Source organism: Bos javanicus, chromosome 26 (assembly GCF_032452875.1).
Source record: "Bos javanicus breed banteng chromosome 26, ARS-OSU_banteng_1.0, whole genome shotgun sequence".
In the NCBI taxonomy this organism is placed as follows: Eukaryota; Metazoa; Chordata; class Mammalia; order Artiodactyla; family Bovidae; genus Bos; species Bos javanicus.
In genome coordinates this window covers 402,921-417,180 of record NC_083893.1, presented here as the reverse complement: position 1 = coordinate 417,180, position 14,260 = coordinate 402,921, and the positions used below count along the sequence as shown (strand labels likewise).

At 38.9% G+C, this 14,260-nt stretch overlaps 1 pseudogene; it reads right to left on the bottom strand.

The window, feature by feature from the left end:
* Positions 1 to 12,952: 12,952 nt before the first annotated feature.
* On the bottom strand, positions 12,953 to 13,893 carry LOC133239642 (olfactory receptor 5AL1-like; annotated as a pseudogene).
* Between the last annotated feature and the right edge of the window lie 367 nt (positions 13,894 to 14,260).

The window sequence follows — 14,260 nt, the reverse complement described above, 5'->3', positions numbered from 1 at the left end:
TTTAAGTATGTCTTGCCATTCCCTCCTGGCTTGAAGAGTTTCTATTGAAAGATCAGCTGTTATCCTTATGGGAATTCCCTTGTGTGTTATTTGTTGTTTTTCCCTTGCTGCTTTTAATATTTGTTCTTTGTGTTTGATCTTTGTTAATTTGATTAATATGTGTCTTGGGGTGTTTCTCCTTGGGTTTATCCTGTTTGGTACTCTCTGGGTTTCTTGGACTTGGGTGATTATTTCCTTCCCCATTTTAGGGAAGTTTTCCACTATTATCTCCTCAAGTATTTTCTCATGGTCTTTCTTTTGTCTTCTTCTTCTGGAACCCCTATGATTCGAATGTTGTAGCGTTTAATATTGTCCTGGAGGTCTCTGAGATTGTCCTCATTTCTTTTAATTCGTTTTCTTTTATCCTCTCTGATTCATTTATTTCTACCATTCTATCTTCTAATTCACTAATCCTGTCTTCTGCCTCTGTTATTCTACTATTTGTTGCCTCCAGAGTGTTTTTAATTTCACTTATTGCATTATTCATTATATATTGACTCTTTTTATTTCTTCTAGGTCCTTGTTAAACCTTTCTTGCATCTTCTCAATCCTTGTCTCCAGGCTATTTATCTGTGATTCCATTTTAGTTTCAAGATTTTGGATCAATTTCACTATCATTATTCGAATTCTTTATCAGGTAGATTCCCTATCTCTTCCTCTTTGTTTGGTTTGGTGGGCATTTATCCTGTTCCTTTATCTGCTGAGTATTCCTCTGTCTCTTCATCTTGTTTAAATTGCTGAGTTTGGGGTGTCCTTTCTGTATTCTGGCAGTTTGTGGAGTTCTCTTTATTATGGCGTTTCCTCACTGTGTGTGGGTTTGTACAGGTGGCTTGTCAAGGTTTCCTGGTTAGGGAAGCTTGTGTCGGTGTTCTGGTGGGTGGGCTGTATTTCTTCTCTCTGGAGTGCAATGAAATGTCCAGTAATGAGTTATGAGATGTCTATAGTTTTGGGGTGACTTTGGGCAGCCTGTATCTTGAAGCTCAGGACTGTGTTCCTTTGTTGCTGGAGAATTTGCTTGGTATGTCTTGCCCTGGAACTTATTGGCCCTTGTGTGGTGCTTGGTTCAGTGTCGGCATGGAGGCATTTGATGAGCTCCTGTCAATGAATGTTCCTGAGTCAGGTTCCCTGGAGTCAGGGTTTGACTTAAGTCTCCTGCTTCCGATTATTGGTCTTATTTTACAGTAGTTTCAAACTTCTCCTTCTATACAGCACCATTGATAAAACATCTACATTAAAGATGATAAGTTTCTCTACAGTGAGGGTCACTCAGAGAGGTTCACAGGGTTACATGGAGAAGAGAAGAGGGAGGAGGAGTTAGAGGTGACCCAAATGAGATGAGGTGAATCAATAGTGGAGAGAGGGCTAGCCGTAGTCACTTCCTTATGTGCACTCCACAACTGGACCACTCAGAGATGTTCACGGGGTTACACAGAGAAGAGAAGAAGGAGGAAGGTAACAGGGTGGCCAGAAGGATAAAAGGGGGAATGAAAGGAGGGAGACAGATCCAGCCAGTAATCAGTTCCCTATGTTCTCCACCGTCTGGAACACACAGAAATTCACAGAGTTGGGTAGAGTAGAGAGGGGTTAGGGAGGAGACACAGGCGACCTGGTGGAGAAAAAGGAGGGTCCAAAGGGAGAGAGAGCAGTCAAGCCAGTAATCTCACTCCCTAGTGAAAAATGGGTCCTGAAGACTGGGTCCTTAAAGGTACAAAATTGGTAACAAATACATAAAAGCAAAAATTAAAAATCTAGAGTAGAGTTTGGAATTTCAAAAATACGATGTTAAAGAAAAGAAGAAGGAAAAGAAAGAGAGAAAGAACGAACAAACAAAAACAAACAAGGTCGCGAAAATTATAAAGAAAGTACAGGTACAAAATTGATAACTAATACCAGAGAGCGAAAATTAAAAATCTAGAGTAGAGTTTGGAATTTCAAAAATACGATGCTAAAGAAAAGAAGAAGGAAAAGAAAGAGAGAAAGAACGAACAAACAAAAACAAACAAGGTCGCGAAAATTATAAAGAAAGCACAGGTACAAAATTGATAACTAATACCAGAGAGCGAAAATTAAAAATCTAGAGTATAGTTTGGAATTTCAAAAATACGATGTTAAAGAAAAGAAGAAGGAAAAGAAAGAGAAAAAATGAACAAACAAAAACAAACAAGGTCGCGAAAATTATAAAGAAAGTACAGGTACAAAATTGATAACTAATACCAGAAAGCAAAAATTAAAAATCTAGAGTAGAGTTTGGAATTTCAAAAATACAATGTTAAAAAAAAAAAGAAGAAGAAGAAAAATAAAGAGAGAAAACAAACAAACAAATACGAACAATGTCACAAAAATTATAAAGAAAATACAGGTACAAAATTGATATCAAATACCAAAAAGCATAAATTGAAAATCTAGAGTAAAGTTTGGAATTTCAGATATACAATGTTATATAAGAGAAGAAGAGAAAGGAACAGAGAAGAAGAAGAAAAAAAAATCCAGAAATTATATAAAAAAAACTATAGGTACAAAATTGATAACATATACCAAAAAGTGAAAATTAAAAATCTAGAGTAGAGTTTGGAATTTCAAAAATACAATGTTAAAGAAAAGAAGAAAAAAACAAAACCAACAACAACAACAAAAAACAACAAGGTAAAAAAATTATAAAATATATATATATGAAGTTTGATGAAGAAGAAAAAAATAGGGTCTTTTTTTTTTTTGCAAAGTAATAGGTTATAAAAGTGAAAATTAAAGGGACAATAGAGGACTTAAAAAAATTTTTTTTTTAATTAAAAAAAAAAGAAAGAATGATCAAAAATAATAAAAATATATCTAGGACTTTTTGTTTCTTTTTTTGTGGGTGTTGTGGGTTCAGTTCATTTTGGCTAGTTCCTTGGTCAGATTTATATTTCTCAAGATCTATAGGCCCTTCCTATGCAGTCCGTAGTAACCACAGGTTTTGATCTATTGCCTGTAGCTTCCAAGGCGTTTCCCTCTGTTATATCTTCTTCTGTTTGCTAGTCTCTTCAGTATCTGGTTTCCGCCCTGACTCAAAGGGCACGGTGGAGGACACTTTTTTTTTTTTTTTTAGGCTTACTTGTTCAGTCGCGCTGTGGGGAGGAGGGAGGGAGGGTGCAAACAAATAACACTGGCGTGGGCTTGCAGTGCCTCAGCCACCTGGGTCTGCCCCCGCTCACGGCGCGTGTAGCCTCCCTGTCCACACTGCTCGGACTCTAGGTTGTTCCGCCGGGAACAATCCGAGGCTGGCCCTGGGCTGCATGCACCTCCCAGGTCCAAGCCGCTCAGGTTCAGGCACTCGGGTAGTCCTCAGAGGTGCAGACTCAGTTGGGCCTGCGTTTTGTACTCTTCCCAGGTCCGAGCGCCAATTTGCTCTTCCCAGGCGAGCGCCAATGCTGCGACTTATCGCCTCCCCGCCACTCGGTTATCTGGATGTAAAACCGGCGCACCTTCTCAGGCAGATGTTGACCGTCCAGACCCCCAAGAAGTTTTAGTTAGCAAAGAAGCCTGCTTACACCTTTATAGATAATGTCTCTCTGGGGCTGCGATTGCCCCCTTCCGGCTCTGGCTGCCTGTCACCGGAGGGGGAAGATCTGCAGCCGGCTATCTCTGTTCAGTCCTTTGTTCCGTGCGCGGGCCTGGCGGTCTTAGGTTAGGGCTGGCTTTTCGCGTGGTAGGTATCCCACAGTCTGGTTTGTTAGCTCAAATCATTTCGCTCAGATAGCGCTCAGGGTATTCAGGCCAGATTCTTACTCTCAGCGATGCAGCCCACGCCGCGCCTCCCTGCCCAGCCCCGATTCGCTAATGGCGGATGCAGGCGTCTGCGCTGCTTCTCTGCTGGGGGAGTTACCGTAGGGCTCGCAATCTGCGAGTTTTAAATTGTTTATTTATTTTTCTCCCTGTTATGTTGCCCTCTGTGCTTCCAAAGCTCGGCACAGATTCGCAGTGAGAAGGTTTCCTGATGTTTGGAAACTTCTCTCTTTTTAAGATTCCTTCCGGGACGGAACTCCGTCCCTCCCTCTTTGTCTCTTTTTTTGTTTTTAATATTTTTTCCTACCTCCTTTCGAAGAGTTGGGTTGCTTTTCTGGGTGCCTGATGTCCTCTGCCGGCATTCAGAAGTTGCTTTGTGGAATTTACTCGACGTTTAAATGCTCTTTTGATGAATTTGTGGGGAGAAAGTGTTCTCCCCGTCCTACTCCTCCGCCATCTTGGCTCCTCCCCCCTAAATCATACTTTCAAGAAAATTTAACTTAATATGTTTTCTACTTATAATTTTCTAAAAGTTATGGGTTAAATCTCACTTTCTTTATTTTGTAAATCCTGATTTTCACATTGCTAAACAAATGCATATGACTTATTTCTTAGCATTGGTAACAGGATTAAATGAGTTGATAAAATTCAAAATTAGGCTAAGCAAAAGTAAGCACTCAATAAAGGTCAGGCATTTTTCTTCTTTTTCTTTGTTGCTGTAAATAAATTGTATAACTGAGTGATGGTCTTTGTTTAAATATATCATGTAAAAATAAGTTATAAAGAAAGTGTGCCATCCTTTTTAAAATAATTCAATTGTTACTCAAGAAACTGAAAAGAATTGAGAGGAGCTTGTTTTCGGTACCAAAGGGTCTGTATTCTTCCCCAGGTTAGGGTAATTTTCTGCCTTTTTAAAAATATATATACAAATATATTATTTTTGAAATTATTTCAATTAAAGGCTACTACAAGATACTGAGTACAGTTCCCTGCTACACAGTAAACATTTGTTGCATGTCTATTTTTTAAAAAGAAATCCAAAGAAATCCCAGGGCTGATCTCCTTCAGAATGGACTGGTTGGATCTCCTTGCAGTCCAAGGGACTCTCAAGAGTCTTCTCCAACACCACAGTTCAAAAGCATCAATTCTTCGGCACTCAGCCTTCTTCACAGTCCAACTCTCACATCCATACATGACCACAGGAAAAACCATAGCCTAATGCTCAAAATTCTCCAAGCCAGGTTTCAGCAATACTTGAACTGTGAACTTCCAGATGTTCAAGCTGGTTTTAGAAAAGGCAGAGGAACCAGAGATCAAATTGCCAAAATCCGCTGGATCATCAAAAAAGCAAGAGAGTTCCAGAAACATATATTTCTACTTTATTGACTATACCAAATCCTTTGACTGTGTGGATCACAATAAACTGTGGAAAATTCTGAAAGAGATGGGAATACCAGACCACCTGACCTGCGTCTTGAGAAACCTGTATGCAGGTCATGAAGCAACAGTTAGAACTGGGCATGGAACAACAGACTTGTTCCAAATAGGAAAAGGAGAACGTCAAGGCTGTATATTGCCACCCTGCTTATTTAACTTATATGCAGAGTGCATCATGAGAAACACTGGGCTGGATGAAGCACAAGCTGGAATCAAGATTGCCGGGAGAAATATCAATAACCTCAGATATGCAGATGACACTACCCTTATGGAAGAAAGTGAAGAGGAACTAAACAGCCTCTTCATAAAAGTGAAGGAGGAGAGTGAAAAAGTTGGCTTAAAGCTCAACATTCAGAAAACTAAGATCATGGCATCCAGTCCCATCACTTCATGGCAAATAGATGGGAAACAGCAGAAACAGTGACTGACTTTATTTTTCTGGGCTCCAAAATCACTGCAGATGATGACTGCAGCCATGAAATTAAAAGACACTTATTCCTTGGAAGGAAAGTTATGACCAACCCAGACAGCATATTGAAAAGCAGAGATATTACTTTGTCAACATAGGTCTGTCTAGTCAAGGCTATGGTTTTTCCAGTGGTGATGTATGGATGTGAGAGTTGGACTATAAAGAAAGCTGAGTGCCAAAGAATTGATGCTTTTTAACTGTGGTGTTGGAGAAGACTCTTGAGAGTCCTTTGGACTGCAACAAGATCCAACCAGTCCATTCTAAAGCAGATCAGCCCTGGGTGTTCATTGGAAGGACTGATGTTGAAGCTGAAACTCCAGTATTTTGGCCCTCTGATGTGAAGAGCTGACTCATTGGAAAAGATCCTGATATTGGGAAAGACTGCGGGCAGGAGGAAAAGGGGACTACAGGGGATGAGATGGTCAGATGGCAGCACCGACTCAATGGACATAGGTTTGGGTGGACTCCAGGAGTTGTTGATGGACAGGGAGGGCTGGTGTACTGCCGTTCATGGGGTTGCAAAGAGTCGAACACGACTGAGTGACTGAACTGAACTGAACTGAAACCCTTTTTTTACTACTTCAGTTACCTTGATTTTTCCTCACTGCCTGCTGCCTTTGAGCAAACCACAATGAAACAAAAAAGGTGTCCAATACACCTTGTGGCAAACTCTGTGAATGTCAACAACATTTAACTTTACTTAACTGTAGTGAATATATTTTGTATCATTTGTTGGTCCCTCCAGAATGTGTTCCCTGTGTTGCACAATTTTAAGCAATTTCTGAACAAAACAACGTAATGATGTTTCACAAGCATAAACAATCATTATGCCTAATCTTTTGGGACTCAGTTTGCCTAACAGACAGGGACTGATCACTTGAAATTTCAGATCATTCTGCTGAATCTATGTAAAATTAAACATTAATAATTACCAGCAAAGATTATTTTATCATGTGGGAAAACAACTCAGAAATGTTTAACTGTTTTTATTTATTTTTTATTATTGGGGTTTGCAGGGACACTAGTGGTAAAGAACTCTCCTGCCAATGCAGGAGCATAAAAGACAGGAGTTCAAACCCTAGGTCAGGAAGATACCCTGTAGGAGGACATGGCAACCCACTTTAGTATTCTTGCCTGGAAAATCCCTTGGACAGAGAAGCCTGCTGGGCTACAGTCCACAGGGTCGCAAAGAGTCAGACATGATTGAAGTGACTTAGCATGCACACATATACATGAGCCTTATTAAAATTTGAATTTTATAAGAACTCAGTGCACATTAAAGCAGTGAGTTAACTTTTCTGTTGGACTTTGCAAGGCTAACAAGTAATAGTTTATATTGTACCAAAGATTCAACCCTACATCTGCAACCCACTCAGTTATCTGTTAGGTTGTAAGGAAATAATAATTAAGCCATTAATTTAGAAGCTTGGAGTTACATTTAGTTAAGTCTCAAAAAATTGTTGTTTGAACATTCTGTTCAAAAAATAAAATAATTTAAAATTAACTTTGTTTTTTTTTCTGAAGTCTGATGGAAAGCTTTTAAAGGCATGCAAGTCAGAGAGAAATGAACACTTCTTTTCTTCAAACTCTCTAACAAATTCTCCTCATTCCACACATGTATAAAGTGATAAATAGAAAGACATACAGATAGAAAATCCATAGACAATGCTTATTACAAAGAAAGAAAGAACAATTATTATTAAATGTGATATTTTGTCCTAGGAAGACTTTTATGATTTTTATAACACCATTTTCTCTAGTAGAATAAATGACAAAGAACCTCAAACATAAATTGTACAGAAGTCATCATATTTGTTTGCATTTTATTTCTAATCAATCTGTAATGATTTAACTCTGTAGTTTTTCTTAGAGGCTTGGTAGAAATTCAAGAAAGTTTAAAAGAGATCTATCAGCATGCACAAAGCTATGAGTGTCTAAAATACGTTCCTCAATTATTTTAGAAAAAAAATTTTTCAACATTTTCCTTCTGTCAAATCATAAAATCTATCTTCAGGATTTCTTATTAGAGTTAATTTCACTTTAAAATGTTTTGCAATTCATTCTATGATCACTGTTGTTTCAACTATATAACATTTTTTTAAAAGAAAACCCCTAAGTTTTAGAGCCCTCAGGCAAAAAGGATTTATTATCTCTCATGTTTACATGGGCTAAGAACAATCTCTCTCCACTTGTGGTGTCAGCTGAGCAGTAGGCTGGCTGTATGGTCAATGAAGACCTCAGTCACAGGGCTGATATTATACTTGATGAGGCTGACAGCTGGATGTGATCCATGTAATGAGTGTCTGGCTTGGACTTCCAGTGAAAACATGGTGGTTGAGTTCAAACATTTAAAATTTCCCTGGAAAAAAGTTCTAGCCTTAGAAGCTGTACACTTTTAAGCATTCTATTGAAAAAAGCATGTCACAGGGCTTATAGCTCTGAGCTATGTGTTGGATATTTCTGAAGACTACCAGATTTGATTTAACCTCAGAAAGAGTAGGTTCTGCAAGTAATCCAAAGATATTAGAAATATCTATGTTGGGAAAGAATGATGTCTGAGTCTCTAGGAAGCTGAAATCAGCATCACGGCACAGACTTTACAGAAAAGCCGGATATTCTGATGAAGAAATAAAATGGTTTTGTGTGTTCTAGTGTGCCCCAGTAGAAACTAAGTGCCAGATGATGAGCTAGCAAGTAAACATTTAGCATCTGCTGTCTATTCTGTGCTGGGTTTTACATGATCCACCAACTCAAATTTTGGTCCAGCACAATAGCAATCCATGAAATGGGAGTCATTCACTTACAACCTGGTTAAATTAGGTTGAGATGTTAGTAACAAATTATATGAACAAAGGATGCGGATTTTTATATTACCTGTCTCTGCCACACAGACCCTTACACAGTCTATGCTACAGTTTAATAAGCTAGGGGTTTCAAATTAAGAGGCCCCAAATAATATTTGGAGCTTAAACAGATCCAAAAAAGGAGACTCCAAATAAGGTTGGAGTGGCAACAGTGGTAGTGAATCTGCCTGCCAAGGCAGGAGATGCAAGAGATGGGGGTTCAGTCCCTAGGTTGGGAACATTTCTTGGAGTAGAAAATGATAACCCGTTCCAGTATTCTTGCCTGGAAAATTCCATAGACAGAGGAGCCTGGTGGGCTACAGTCCAAGAAGTCACAGAGTCTGACATGATTGAGCATACACACACAAATAAGATTTGAGCCAAGTGCAAAGAAGGGCTTTTACACCATGTAGGAAACAGTGGTGGTTCTGAATGATAGCAGTGAAGGCAGTTTGTCTTGGTGGTCTTCTATTTCAAATTGAGAGAGTGTGGTCTGAAGATGGTGGCCACTCTCTGACCCACAGATGGTGATGAACAGCGCTGGACACTCATTTATGGACTGAGGATAGCAAGGGTCCAAGAACATGGCATTTGAAGAAGAGGACTTTAGATGAAGTTGTGAAAGAGGCACAAAGCATGCTGATTTGATATATATATATTTTAAACTACTAAGGAGTAACTGGGCTTCCCAGGTGGCTCAGTGGTAAAGAATTTTCTTGCTAAGCAGGAGACAAGAGTTTGATCCCTGGGTTAGGAAGACCCCCTAGGGTAGGAAATGACAACCCACTGCAGTATTCTTGCCTAGGAAATCCCATGGACAGAGGAGACTGATGGGCTACAGTCTGTGGGGCTACAAAGAATTGAACTGCTTAGTGACTAAACAGCAAGGAGTAACTACAACAGAAGAGGTCTGCACTGATAAGAAGGATTGGAAAACCCATCATATGCATACTCGTTCCCTTCCCTTCTCCCTCACAGCCCCAGGGACACCATGGGCAGCATAGTCACAGTGTAAGGAATGAAGACCATGTGTTACCAAAAACATGACTCCTTCCTACTGCTACCAATGCTGAATGTCCAATCTGTTAGAAGCAGAGACCTATGCCAAGTCCTAAGTGTGGCACCCATCTTTTGAGGTAAAAATCAGAAACACGTGATACAACAGTTATATCAAATCCCTTCAATGCTGAATGGGACAGCAGTTTGTCCCCACTAAAATCAATAGACTGAAAAGGAATTTTTCTTCCCAAGACCCATTATCCTAAGATGTGTTATTTTTCAATAGTTTAAAGGATGTTTTGTTCTTGAAAGTATAAGCCATACAATATTCCCTCAGAAGAAATACACTCACTCTATAGCAATGAAAGTTTGACATGGCCATGGTCTTAATAGTTTATCTCTTGTCAAGACTCAGTTGGCTTGATTGGATCTATGAATGGCAACCTGACAACACAGCCAAGTCACCAGCTCAGAAAATGATTTGGCTACATTGGTGCACCATCCTCCATGATACACTGTAGGTAATGAACTGATGAGAACATAAGTTATAGTGTCCCTAACAGCATAGGATCATGCATCTGGAAACAAAGACGTGAAAGTAGAATTGATCCTCCTCATCATTACATCTTGTGAATAATTTTCTGATTTTATGTCTCCTATTCCTATAATATTAGGCTCACTGGATTGTAGTATGAGAATCCCAGAGGGCAAATATTTGCACTAGCAGCTCAATTAGTGTTTTAAGAAACTGGAATCTTTGACTACTTCACACCAACCGACTGTCAGACAAGGAAAGACTTAATGTGCCAGTTAAGGTAATGAACTCAGATTAACTTAAGAAATTAGGGGTACCCATGCACAATGGAGCAAGGAAAAAAAAATATATATATATGAAACATAGGAATTCATATGGCATCTTTAGAACTTCTGTGTCCAGTGATAATGCCACTGCCAGTGGGAAACTGCACAAACTATTAATATAAATTGACAAAAATGGGCAATTAATTTCTCAGTAATTATGCAGAATAAAAATTATGTCACTGCACCCAGAACTAATCAGTGGAGCTAAAATGCAGGCTGAATATAGAAGAGACAGTGCTTAAATGATCATGGTAAAATGTTCAACCAGAAGAGTTTGGCTGTTTCATACAAAAATAAACACATTTTTTTTACCATACAAATCAACAATTTATCAAAAGGATTTGAAAACTTGCATCTCTATAAAAATATGCATAAAGACATTTATGGCTGATTTATTCATAATTGTTAAAATTTTGAAGCAACCAAGATGTCCTTCAGTAGGTGAACAGATAAATAATCTTTGGTACATTCAGATAAAGGAATGTTATTCCAAGCTAAAAAGAAATGAGCTATTAGCTATGAAAAGACACAGAGGAACCTTAAATGCATGTTGCTAAGTGAAAAAAGACAACCAAAAAAAGGCTATGTATTATATAATTACAACTCTATGACATTCTGGAGAAGGCAAAACATGAGAGACGATCAGAAAATCCATGTTTGCCATGGGTGAGGGCAGTGGGGATGAGATGAATGAACAGAGCAGAGAGGATGCTTAGGGCAATGAAAATACTCTGTGCAACAGTACAATGATGGATTAAATCATTACACATTTGTCCAGAATCACAAAATGCACAATATCTAGGGTGAAACCTAAGGTAAATTATGGACACTGCATGATTAAGATACATCAATGAAGATTCATCTATTGTAACAAGTGCACCACTTTGGTGCTGCTGCTAAGTCGCTTCAGTAGTGTCCGACTCTGTGCGACCCCATAGACGGCAGCCCACCAGGTTTCCCCTTCCCTGGGATTCTCCAGGCAAGAACGCTGGAGTGGGTTGCCATTTCCTTCTCCAATGCATGAAAGTGAAAAGTGAAAGTGAAATCGCTCAGTCCTGTCCGACTCAGCGAACCCACAGACTGCAGCCCACCAGACTCCTCTGTCCATGGGATTTTCCAGGCAACAGTACTGGAGTGGGTTGCCATTGCCTTCTCCACCACTTTGGTGAGTGGTGTTGATAACTGGGAGGTTATGTATCTGTGACAGTAAGGGGGTATAAGATAAAGCTCTGCATCTCTCTTCAATTTTGTTGTAAACATAAAACTTCTCTAAAAAATAAAGCCTTTTAAAAAATGTCTGACCATATACATGTAACACTGTAAAGATAATAACTTCATTTTATGGACATTTTAAAACCAAAACATTTTAACCAAGCAACGTATCATATTTAACTTTGGTTCAACCTGAAGGAAAAAATTTACATGGTGTTTATACTATTTGCATAGCTTGTGTCTCTCAAGATAGCTAAAATCCTCAATATTAGAGAGAAATGAGGCAAAATTATGATTTTAAAGTGCTTTATTTTTCATCTCTATTGACAAAGCATTTTATGTTCAAAGAGAACGGATAGTTTCTATCTCTTTCTTAGAATTTGACCATTAAAATATTTGTTATATCTACTATGTGTAAGTTAAAATAGGAAAATATCTATTTTCAAGGAGGAAATAAGACATCAGCAAACTGAGCCACAAAGGCCAAAGGCTTCTCTGCCTATTGATACTGAATCATTGTACAAGTCTTGATTTAAAATGTCCTAAATCTGTACCCTTATGGCAGAAAGTGAAGAACTAAAGAGCCTCTTGATGAAAGTGAGAGTAAAAAAGTTGGCGTAAAACTCAACATTCAGAAAACTTAGCTCATGGTCCCATCACTTCATGGAAATACATGGGGAAACAGTGGCTGGCTTTATTTTCTTGGGCTCCAAAAATCACTGCAGATGGTGATTGCAGCCATGAAATTAAAAGATGCTTACTCCTTGGAAGGAAAGTTATGAACAACCTAGAGAGCATTTTTAAAAGCAGAGACATAACTTTACCAACAAAGGTCCATCTAGTCAAGGCTATGGTTTTTCCAGTAGTCATGGATGGATGTGAGAGTTAGACTATAAAGAAAGCTGAGTGCCAAAGAATTGATGCTTTTGAACTGTGGTGTTGGAAAAGACTCTTGAGAGTCCCTTGGACTGCAAGGAGATACAACCAGTCCATCCTAAAGAAGATGAGTCCTGGGTGTTCATTGGAAGGACTGATGTTGAAGCTGAAACTCCAATACTCTGGCTACCTGAGCAAAGAGGCTGACTCATTGGAAAGGACCCTGATGCTGGGAAAGATTGAGGGCGGGAGGAGAAGGGGACGACAGTGTATGAGATGGTTGGATGGCATCACCAACTCAATGGACATGAGTTTGGATAAACTCTGGGAATTGGTGATGGACAGGGAGGGCTGGTGTGGTGTGGTTCATGGGGTTGCAAAGAGCTGGACATGACTGAGAGACTGAACTGAACTGAAAACTATACCCAGCATTTCTTTAGTAACAACACAATTCTTATTTTTTATTCAAATACATCTTTTCAATAATCTTTCTCAAATCATTTTTTACCTCCCAATTCCTCAAGCTGTAGATCAGTGGGTTTAGCATAGGAATCACCACAGTATAGAAAACGGAGGCAAAATTGTCTTTATATAGTGAGTGGCTTGATCTGGGCTTCAGGTACATAAAACTGAGGGACCCATAATGCATAGCAATAGAAAACAGGTGAGAGGTGCAGGTAGAAAAGGCTTTCTGTCTCCCTACAGCAGAACGGATCCTTACGATGGCAAAGATGATGAATACATAGGATATAAGTACAATGATAAGAGAACAGAAGACATTGAATCCTGCAGGGCTAATAACATCAGCTCTTTGACTTGGGTATCAGAGCAGGCCAGAGTGATCAAGGGAACATCATCACAGTAGAACTGATTGATCACATTAGGGGCACAGAAAGCCATGTGGAATGTAGCTACTGCTTGTATGAATCCCACCAGGAATCCATAAATATAAGAGCCAGTGACCATTTGGATGCAGAGTTTCCTAGGCATAAGAACTACATAGAGTAAAGGGTGACATATGGCCACATACTGATCATAAGCCAAGGCAGACAGCATTAACAATTCCCAAGCTGAAAATGTGATAAAGCAACACACTTGAGTGGCACATGCATAAAGTGATACACTTTTAATTTCATGAAAAGTGTTTACAAGCTTGTTTGGTGTGATGGTGGAGGAACCATAAAAATCCACAAAAGCCAGATGACAGAGGAAAAAATACATGGGTGTGTGAAGTTGAGGACTCACTTGTATTAGCACAATAAAACCAAGATTGCCCAAGGCAGTAATCAAGTAGATTAACAATAAAATGCAAAAGAAAATGAATTGAAGCTCTGGGTTATCTGTGAGGCCCAAAAGGATGAACTCAGTAACCACTGAACGATTGCTTTCTGCCATGAAATAAGCAATTCTATAGTAAATCCCACCAGATCACATGCTCTGAATAATCTTGACTCTGAAAGGAATGATTAAATGTGAGAAGGCAGCCCTGGCACTTCAGGCTGTCATGCTAAATTCAGTTAAAGTAGAATCTTGATAAGCACCCTGAATTATGTGTAGATTTATTGTGAATTTACTGTAAAAACATTTGGTCCAGGTGGAAATTCCACTAAGAAGCTGTGAAAGAAGAAAGAGAGAATTTCAATTAAAATTTTATAATCAATACAATAGCAAAGACTGTGTTGTGCTTTTCTTTAAAGAAACAAAAAAGAGCATTCAGGATATAAAGTGGCTTTGATAGAAAATACATTAACATAATTTCTTA